This window comes from Dermacentor variabilis, chromosome 2, assembly GCF_050947875.1.
Source record: "Dermacentor variabilis isolate Ectoservices chromosome 2, ASM5094787v1, whole genome shotgun sequence".
Lineage (NCBI taxonomy): Eukaryota > Metazoa > Arthropoda > Arachnida > Ixodida > Ixodidae > Dermacentor > Dermacentor variabilis.
The window spans coordinates 188,732,299-188,741,879 of NC_134569.1; positions in this window are offsets into that span (position 1 = coordinate 188,732,299).

Below are 9,581 nucleotides of genomic sequence, written 5' to 3' on the forward strand. Positions count from 1 at the left end.
TGTAAGTCAATAATTCATATTGTTATTACACGTAAGAAATGGAATTCACAAATGAAACCTTACCCTCAATGGGCCTTTTTGAGTGCAGACTGTCAGTCGCTGTAATTAGGTATGGAAATGCCAGAATTTAGCTCTCATGCCCATAGCAACACATACATCCTTCAACTTACTCTGTACCAAGGGTGTTGTACTTCGCATGGCCATTTCTTTATCTTTGTCAGCGGGAGGTTCAGATCCAAGGGCTGTATTACGAAAATGGTGTAGCCTCTTTCAATTTCATTCACATGCAACATTCCACTTCATGTAAGCATGCAAAATTAAATAAGATCATTCACATGCAACGTTCCACTTCATGTAAGCATCCAAAATTAAATAAGATCTATTTGCAAGACACAGTTTTCATACAAATTTGCAACTTTAAGATAGAGAAGCCTTATTTCTTTTTGCCACTAGTACTGCGAGAAAATATTAAAAAGCACCGAAAACTTGAATAAACCTTTCCCTTGATATTCATACCGCGTGCCTTTTCTTTACTATAAATAATTGCTGAAAATTACTTGTAGCAGGTAACATAATTCTAGTGATTGAGCTGGACTAGTAAAAACGTCTGAACATTTCTTGCATGAGAAATTGAAATGACAATTAACAATCAGCCTATTCACAAAAAGTTACCAATCAAATTGTCTAATTGATTGCTATTATGACGCATATTGATATTCACAAATTGAAGCTGGTAGTTCATAAGATGCACGTCCTTGAAACAAATGTTCGGAATGGTGTCAGTTTCGACATATTCACTCCCAAAGTGTGACAAATTACAAAGTACATGGACGCCTCAGTTACTTTTGTTTCATTGCGTAAAATGACCTTTGTTAAGAAAGTGGAACAAAAGTGCATTCTTATCACAAGTTTCATGGCACACATCTTGAAATGTGCGTGATCCTTACAATTTGTTCCAAGTGGATATGCTTTGCTAACTTACTGGCTACAATTAGTAAATTGCTGTATTTTGAAGTAATTTTAAAAGTTAATTAGTTATTATTGTTAAGTAATGTATTATTATGCTCTTTGATTTCTCATGCATGTCTGCCGCTTCAGTTAATCTAGTTCAAGGAGTACTGCAATTGAGCTACCTCAGGTGACTGTCAATTCTGTAGTCTAAAAAACAACCCTCCATATGTACGTATGTATGTGTGTGTGTGTATATGTATATATATATGTGTATATATATATATATACATACATATACATATATATGCAAGAAAAATCAATATGCACCGAGGTTGGTCTTGGCCGTCGTCTTCTTTACGGCAGTTTCTACAGCTGAGGTTTCAGCCTGTCTGCTGTGCTGCAGGTCATCAACTGTTAAAATGTTTAACAAATATTCAACAGACATACATGATTAGAATGAACAGACTGACATAAACATATAAAGAACTTTCTGAGTTTATGTATTAACAAGGAAGACTATGCACGTTGTACTTACACCTCAAAAATTTTGAATTGAGCAGCACCTGCTGCGATCTGACTTTCTTCTTGAAGGAACATATCTTGTCAGAGCTCCATGCACCTTTCTTTCCAAAAATGAGTTTTCTTCTTTTAATTCTGCCCTCGATATGAGGGAGTCGTCCGAGCTTGAAGACGAACTCACCCGTCTTTTCCGCTGCATAAAAAAATTTGTGCTTCACTGAAGCTTCAAAGTGGGGAAAAAAAAGTGAGTTAACAAGTATTTGCTAGTATGCTCACAGTTTGTTCCGAGATTTTCGGGAGAGCCTGATCCATCTGCTTTTTCAGTATTTGTTCATACCGGTCTTTCTTGGCTGCAGTCCGGTTGACAACAGTTTTTTTGTTTCTTGCTCCCTGCAAATTTTAGAATACACATGCTCCAAACACTTAGATAATATCTATTTCATAAATCAGCAGTTAAAAGAAAAAGAAAATAAAGACGGGACAAAAGACTTGCGATCGAACACGTGCACTTACAGTGGCCTTTTTAGGCAGTACAGCTTCTTCATCATTGAAGTCCTCATCGATCATCATTTTAGGAATGGGTATTCTTTTCGGTGCTTCTCGAGTTTCTTTCTCTGTGGCTGAAAGTGTACGTGCGAATATTAGATTAACTCATCGATCAGGGCAGACACGATTCCACTTACCTCCAAGTCGAAGTATCTGAGCCCGATAATCTCCAGTGTTGTCGCTATCAACTTGGTCCTCCCAGTGTACAACATACACTGTCTTGCTGTCGAAATCTGTCTCGTGCTCCGGATGAAAATCTTGGATGTCATCCACTCGAACGACATACCGGCGAGTGTCATGCATATGGTCGTGATCCAGGAACCGAACTAGGGCATACATATTGAAACAACTCGCATGTACTACACAACGTGCTAAAATGCGTGCTGCACACTACCGACTGGAGACGACTAGAACGGCGTGGATTGTGGATGGCTCAGCTCAGCCATGCACAGCCATCCGACCAAGAGATCTGAATTTGTTTACGCGCACAAACTGAATATGCAGTGATAACATTATCAAAGAGGTGGCCTAAGTGAGTGAAAATTTTTAACGCAGATTTGTTGCTCGGTATCAAAATAAAAACATATAATGCTGTTTAGTCGCTTTTGTTTCATAGCTGCTTCATAGCCGACGCAATCCAGATCTTAAGACGTTTGCGCCTATGCACGTGTTTGCAAGTTGTGGCCTCAAATATTTTAGCTCAAGCGCACACTTCGTCTCTTTTTTTTAATTAGTTCGAAGAGTTTATATCGCAGTGCGAATTTTAGCCTGTTCCGCCGTCATGTCTAAGCGGCGCAAGCTCTATTTAGAGCCATTATTTAAAGGGAACGAGCTGCCGAGATCAACGCGGTACAGGGCGTCTCGCCCCGTGCCGAACACCAGCGAAGTGCAAAGCGTGATATCGGACGGTGTTCCTGCTGCTGACGAACCCGTTGGGAATTAAACAGTTTCCGTGAACGACTAGTCAAACGAGGAAGTCGACGAGTGCGAAGATTTTGGGCAGAGCGTCCACAAGGAACGCCATGCACAGAACGCAAATGAAAATCGTGAAGGTGAAGATAACGGCTTCCAGTCATTTCCTAGTCTAAGCTCCAATTTCTCGGCAGAAGACATCGTGACCCTAGTCATGGACTTTGCGGTCAACTTTGATTTATCGTGGACACAAGTAGCGCACTTGATGAAGCTAGTCAGTTTTTTACTGAAAAGAAACGATCTCCCAGACACAAAGTTCCTTTTCAAGAAGTTTGCGGGGATCTCGACTGAAAGCATGGTCTTTCATTTCTACTGTCCTGAATGTGTGTGCCTTCTTGGCGAATGTGACGGAGACCTCAAGAAAAGGAAAGAAATTAAAGCAACATGTGCGCAGTGCAAACAGCTGTATACAGGAGATACCCTTACGGCGCAAGGAAGTTTCTTTGTCAGTCTTCCCATGGGGTAGCAGATCGCTTCAATTCTGTCATCTGAAAAAAATTCCAGGGCGCTGAAAAACTCTTTAGATGTACTGTCACATCGTTCAGAGGCCGCCTTCATGGCAGACATTACAGACGGAAGTTTGTATCAGCAGCAACGCAAGGATCTCTGTCTCGGTGCTATGGACTTGACCATGACGATCCCCCGCAGGGGCGTCTGCGTAAGCAGGCGTTTGGTGTGTTGCGACACCACGTACCCGAGCACACGAGGGTTGGACCCTCCCGCGTGTAGCCGTGCGCGGCTCGGCCGTGTCCGGGGAAAGGGGGATCCTGGAGGTTGAGCTGATGCCGGGTGTTCGGACCTTTAAGGCCCCCCGGCGGAGGCAACACACCTCTTTGGCCTCTGCTTCACGTAGACGGCACCCCCGGACTGACCCACCCGGGGGAAATCGGTAGTTGCCTTTTCCTGTCTCTCTCTCCCTACAACCTTCGTCTTTCCCTTACTTTCCGCCTTTCCTGTCTCCTTCTCATTTCTTTATTACTTCCGACCTTCCTGGCAGCAAGGGTTAACCTTGTGTGAGTAGCCAACATTGGTTATGTCATATTGGGTTATAGTGGCAACGTACAGCTGGCGTTTGCAGGCCCTGTTTTTCAGGCCGTGCAGCGTCCCCTTGTTGGACTCCATGGTGGGTGGCTGGCGTTGCTGCCGAAAACTACACGTCCACACATGGCTACTTCCTTCCCTCCACTACCTGATCGTCCTCAGAAAAGAGGGCGCACCGATGAAGTCTTTCAATTTTCCGGCCACCAAAAAGAATCGTTCCCGCGTTACCATGTCATCCATTCTGCAAAACCAGATAAGCCAGTACGAACAATCTCACCCTTCCTTGTTTCCAAGTCATTGACTGAAGCCTTTGGTCCTGGATATAAGGCGTCGCGGATGGCAAGCGGTGATCTCCTCCTGGAGCTCCGCGATCAAAAACAATACGAAAAATTGTCAACACTAGTGTCATTTGGGGAAACCCAAATAATTATAACCCCGCACCGCACGATGAACACCACCCGCGGTGTTGTCTCTGACGACGACTTGATGGAGCTCACTGAGGCTGAACTATTGGAGGGCTTCAGTGACCAGAATGTTATAAATGTTAGACGAATTAAGATGAGGCGAGATGGAAAAGAGATCAAGACGAAACACCTGATACTCACGTTCGGCTCAAGTGTCCTTCCCGAGTTTGTAGAGGCCGGGTACATCAAGCTCCGTGTCAGACCATATGTGCCAAATCCCCTAAGATGCTTCAAATGCCAGCGTTTCGGCCACAGTTCGCAGAGCTGCCGGGGCCGCCACACATGTGCAAAATGCAGTGCCCTTGAACACGCCACTGAAGCTTGTAATAACTCTCTCCACTGTGTAAACTGTGACGGGGATCACGCCGCGTACTCGCGGTCGTGCCCCTCCTGGAAGAAGGAAAAAGAAATTGTAACCATAAAAGTAAAAGAGAATATATCGTTCAAAGAGGCACGAAGGCGGGTAGCATACCTGCCAAAGAAAAGCTTTGCCGAAGTGGCGCGTCAGGGGGCAGCGCCACAACGGCCTCCGGCGGCTGTCCGACCCACAAGCAGTGAGTCGGCAGTTACGCCATCTGCCCCCGCGGCGGTTGCAGCTAGCGCTGCTCCGTCAACCGAGGAGAGGGGACCATCGACCCCGAAGGTGGGCGCAGCCGAGGCTGCCTCAACCTCCCAGGTCTCTTCCAGCGCTGGCAACAGCCGGCGCAGCCAAATCCTTCAGGGAGCCCCATCCACCTCCGGGCTGGTGGGCGCAGGGGTCTCGCCTTCTGGGGTGAGACTCTCTCGAAATACTTCTCGCTCTCAAGAACGCGTGTCCGGCGCCTCACAAGAGGCAATGGACACACCTATCCGCACGGCGCACCAAGCGCCTAAGGAGCGGCGAGGCTCCCTCGAACGCTCCAAAAAAGGCAGAACCCCGGTTACAGGGCCTCGAAAGAGCTCTGTAATCTAAAGCAACACTTCCGTTTCCGCAAACACAGCACCGATTCACTGGATACACAAATCATACAATGGAATGTCAGAGGTCTTCTAAAGAATCTTGATGACGTGCAAGAACTCATCCATAAACACAATCCAAAAGTGCTGTGTTTACAAGAAACACACTTAAAACCAAAACACACAAATTTTCTTCGACAACACGTTACTATTCGCAAAGATCGCGATGATGCTCTCGCGTCATCGGGCGGTGTTGCAATTATAATTCAAAAAAGCATAGCCTGTCAACGTTTGCAGCTACGAACGGCCCTTGAGGCAGTGGCGGTTCGAGTTATTCTGCTAAACAAGCTTATCACTATTTGCTCACTTTATATACCCCCACATTATAAACTAAGCAAACATGAATTTCAGTCCTTTATTGATGAATTGCCAGAACCCTATGTTGTTCTTGGCGATTTCAATGCACATAACTACCTGTGGGGCGACCCTCGTGTAGATGCGCGAGGACGTCTTCTCGAACAGTTCCTCTTTTCTTCTGGTGCTTGTCTGTTGAATAAAAATGAACACACATATTACTCTCTTGCCAATAGAACCTATTCTTCCATAGACCTTAGCATAGTCTCCCCGTCTGTACTGCCTGAACTTGAATGGGAAGTTACCGACAACCCTTACGGCAGCGACCACTTCCCTATACTGCTAAGATCACCGAAAGAAAATGAATATCCACCACACGCTCCTAGATGGAAGGTTGAGACAGCTGATTGGGAGAAATTTCGATCTCTGTCTAGTATCTCATGGGCTGACCTGTCTTCGTTAGGAATTGATGCTGCAGTCGAGTTCTTTACAGCATTCATAATAGATGTCACATCTAAATGCATACCCGAAGTGAGTGGTCTGGCATGCAAACGACGTGTGCCATGGTGGAACAGCGAATGTAGGATCGCCCGTAAGAATCAGAACAAGGCGTGGGGGTTGCTACGCGCGTCTCCCACTGCAGAGAATCTTATGAACTTTAAAAAAATAAAGTCTCAAGGCAGGCGAACCCGCCGACAGGCCAGAAGAGAAAGCTGGCACAAGTTTTTATCAAGTATTAACTCGTTTAGGGATGAGGCCAAAGCCTGGAACAGAGTAAATAGGATTAGAGGGCGGCAAACACATTCACTCCCCCTGGTAAACACACAGGGAGATACACTGCAAGACCAGGCCGACTCACTTGGGGAATATTTTCAGAGCGTGTCAAGTCCAACAAATTATACACAATTCTTTCTCAAACACAAAGAAACAGAAGAACGTAAGCCATTACCAAGAAAAGGTCGAGAGAATGAGCCTTACAACCGTCCCTTTAGCATTGCCGAGCTAAGAGCTGCCTTAATCACATGCAAGAGCTCTGCACCCGGACCTGACAGAATTATGTACGACATAATTAAGAACGTACACACTGATACACAACTGACTTTACTTGCACTTTTTAACACTATTTGGGCTGCTGGATATCTTCCACTTGCATGGAGAGAAGCGATTGTGATTCCCATTCTGAAGCAAGGTAAAGATCCTTCGTTGGCGTCAAGTTACCGCCCGATAGCCCTCACAAGTTGCATTTGTAAGCTGTTTGAGAAAATGATTAATCGGCGACTCATACATTTCCTGGAATTAAACCAAATGCTTGATCCCTTTCAGTGTGGCTTCAGGGAAGGGCGGTCCACAATTGATCACCTTGTGCGCATTGAGGGAAACATTCGCGATGCCTTTCTACATAAGCAATATTTCCTATCCGTGTTCCTCGATATGGAGAAGGCGTACGACACAACGTGGCGCTACGGAATCTTGAGAGACTTGTCGGGAATGGGCATCCGTGGCACTATGCTCGCCCTAATAGAAAGCTATTTGTCCAACCGTACCTTCCGAGTAAAAGTCGGTAATGCACTGTCACGTCCTTTTACGCAGGAAACTGGTGTACCCCAGGGAGGTGTGCTCAGCTGCACTCTTTTTATTGTTAAGATGAACACACTACGTGCTTCACTGCCACCGGCCATTTTTTATTCCGTATACGTTGACGATATACAAATAGGCTTTAAATCCTGCAACCTCGCAGTATGCGAGAGACAGGTACAGCAGGGCCTGAACAAGGTTTCCAAGTGGGCTGACGAAAACGGATTTAAGATCAACCCCCACAAAAGCTCTTGTGTTCTTTTTACTAGAAAGAGAGGCCTGGCTCCAGACCCTTGTGTTCAACTGAGTGGACATCAAATACCTATCAACAAAGAACACAAATTTTTAGGCATTATACTTGACTCCAAGTTCACTTTTATACAGCACATTAAATATCTTAAAGAAAAATGCCTAAGGACAATGAACTTGCTTAAAGTTCTATCCCACTCAACATGGGGTAGCGACAGGAAGTGTCTGATGAATGTTTATAAGAGCCTAATTCGATCACGATTGGACTATGGTGCCGTCGTATATAACTCTGCCGCTCCGAGCGCACTAAAGATCCTAGATCCTATCCACCATCTAGGTATCCGCTTAGCCACCGGTGCTTTCAGAACAAGCCCGATTGAAAGCTTATTCGCGGAATCAAATGAATGGTCGCTCCATCTACAGAGAACTTACATCAGCCTTACATATTTCCTAAAAATACACTCCAATCATCAACATCCATGTTTTAACACTGTTAACGATATGACCTGCACTACACTATTCCATAATCGTCCTTCTGTAAGAAAGCCTTTCTCGCTTCGAGTGAGGGAGCTTAGTGATGAGATACATGTCCCGCTCCTCGAGCTTCGCCTAATGCATCCAGCCAAGCTGCTACCTCCTTGGGAGTGGCAGCTGATACAATGCGACACATCTTTCATTCAAGTTACAAAGCACGCTCCTGAGGCCGAAATCAGAATGCATTTCCTAGAACTCCAGCACAAGCATTCCTGTGCAGAGTTCTACACAGACGCTTCGAAGTCAAATGCAGGGGTATGCAGCCGTCGGCCCATCCTTCTCGGAATCCGACGTACTGCATCCGGAAACAAGCATATTTACGGCTGAGGCCTACGCATTACTCTCTGCTGTGAAGCATATAAGAAAATCAAAACTTCCAAAAGCAGCGATCTATAGACTCCCTAAGCGTCGTGAAGGCCTTGATGTCAGTCTATACACACAAAAATCCTGTACTTAGTGAACTCTACACCGTCTTGTGTAAAGCGTACATATCTAACCAGCGTATCATTATATGTTGGGTGCCTGGCCATAGGAGCATCGAGGGTAACGTTCTGGCGGACGAGATGGCCACGTCAATCGCATCGCAAGCTGTTAACCCTACCGCTGCGGTGCCTGTCACAGATCTGAGACCTTTCTTGCGAAGGAGATTGCGAGACCACTGGCAACGCATGTGGGACGCGGAAACGGATAATAAGCTCCACCTGATAAAACCACAGTTATGATTCTGGCCCTCTACTACAAAATCGCGCCGAACAGATGTCCTATTCTGTCGTCTCAGAATAGGACACACGTTTGGCACCCATAATTTTCTACTCACCGGAAGTGAGCCTCCAACCTGTGGTAGATGCGGGGAGAGGCTGACCGTACTCCACGTCCTCCTGGAGTGTCGGGAAGCCGAATCTGAGAGAAAGAGACTTTTTCATTAGCATACCGACAGCACATTCCTCTTCATCCTGCAATGCTCCTTGGTCCAGAACCGCTTTTTAATACAGACAAAGTGCTACGTTATCTTAGAGATGTGGTCTTACATGTTGTTAGTCCCATGAATTCGTAGCGCCTCCTCTCTCGAGAGGATGCCACTGCGATAATTGTTTTGAATAGCACATGCCTCCGGGCCCTTGTGTTTCAAGGGCTCTAAGGAGGCAGTAGTGCTCTGGCATTTCTCATAATCTGATATATTTTACCTATCATATCATTCTTTTTATATGCATCTAAATGTTCATAGTACAAGTCATACGTCATCGCCATAATTTTATTACACAGATTTTACGCATTTTAGAGCGTATATTTTAAGGCCCCTTTACAGCCACGACACACCAATTCATAGTAATCATAGTTACACTGCACACCCACTACCACAGACATGGCGCTCTTTGGCCATTCCTGGCCCTTGCGCCATGAAACCCCATACATCATCATCATCATTGACCATGACGATCA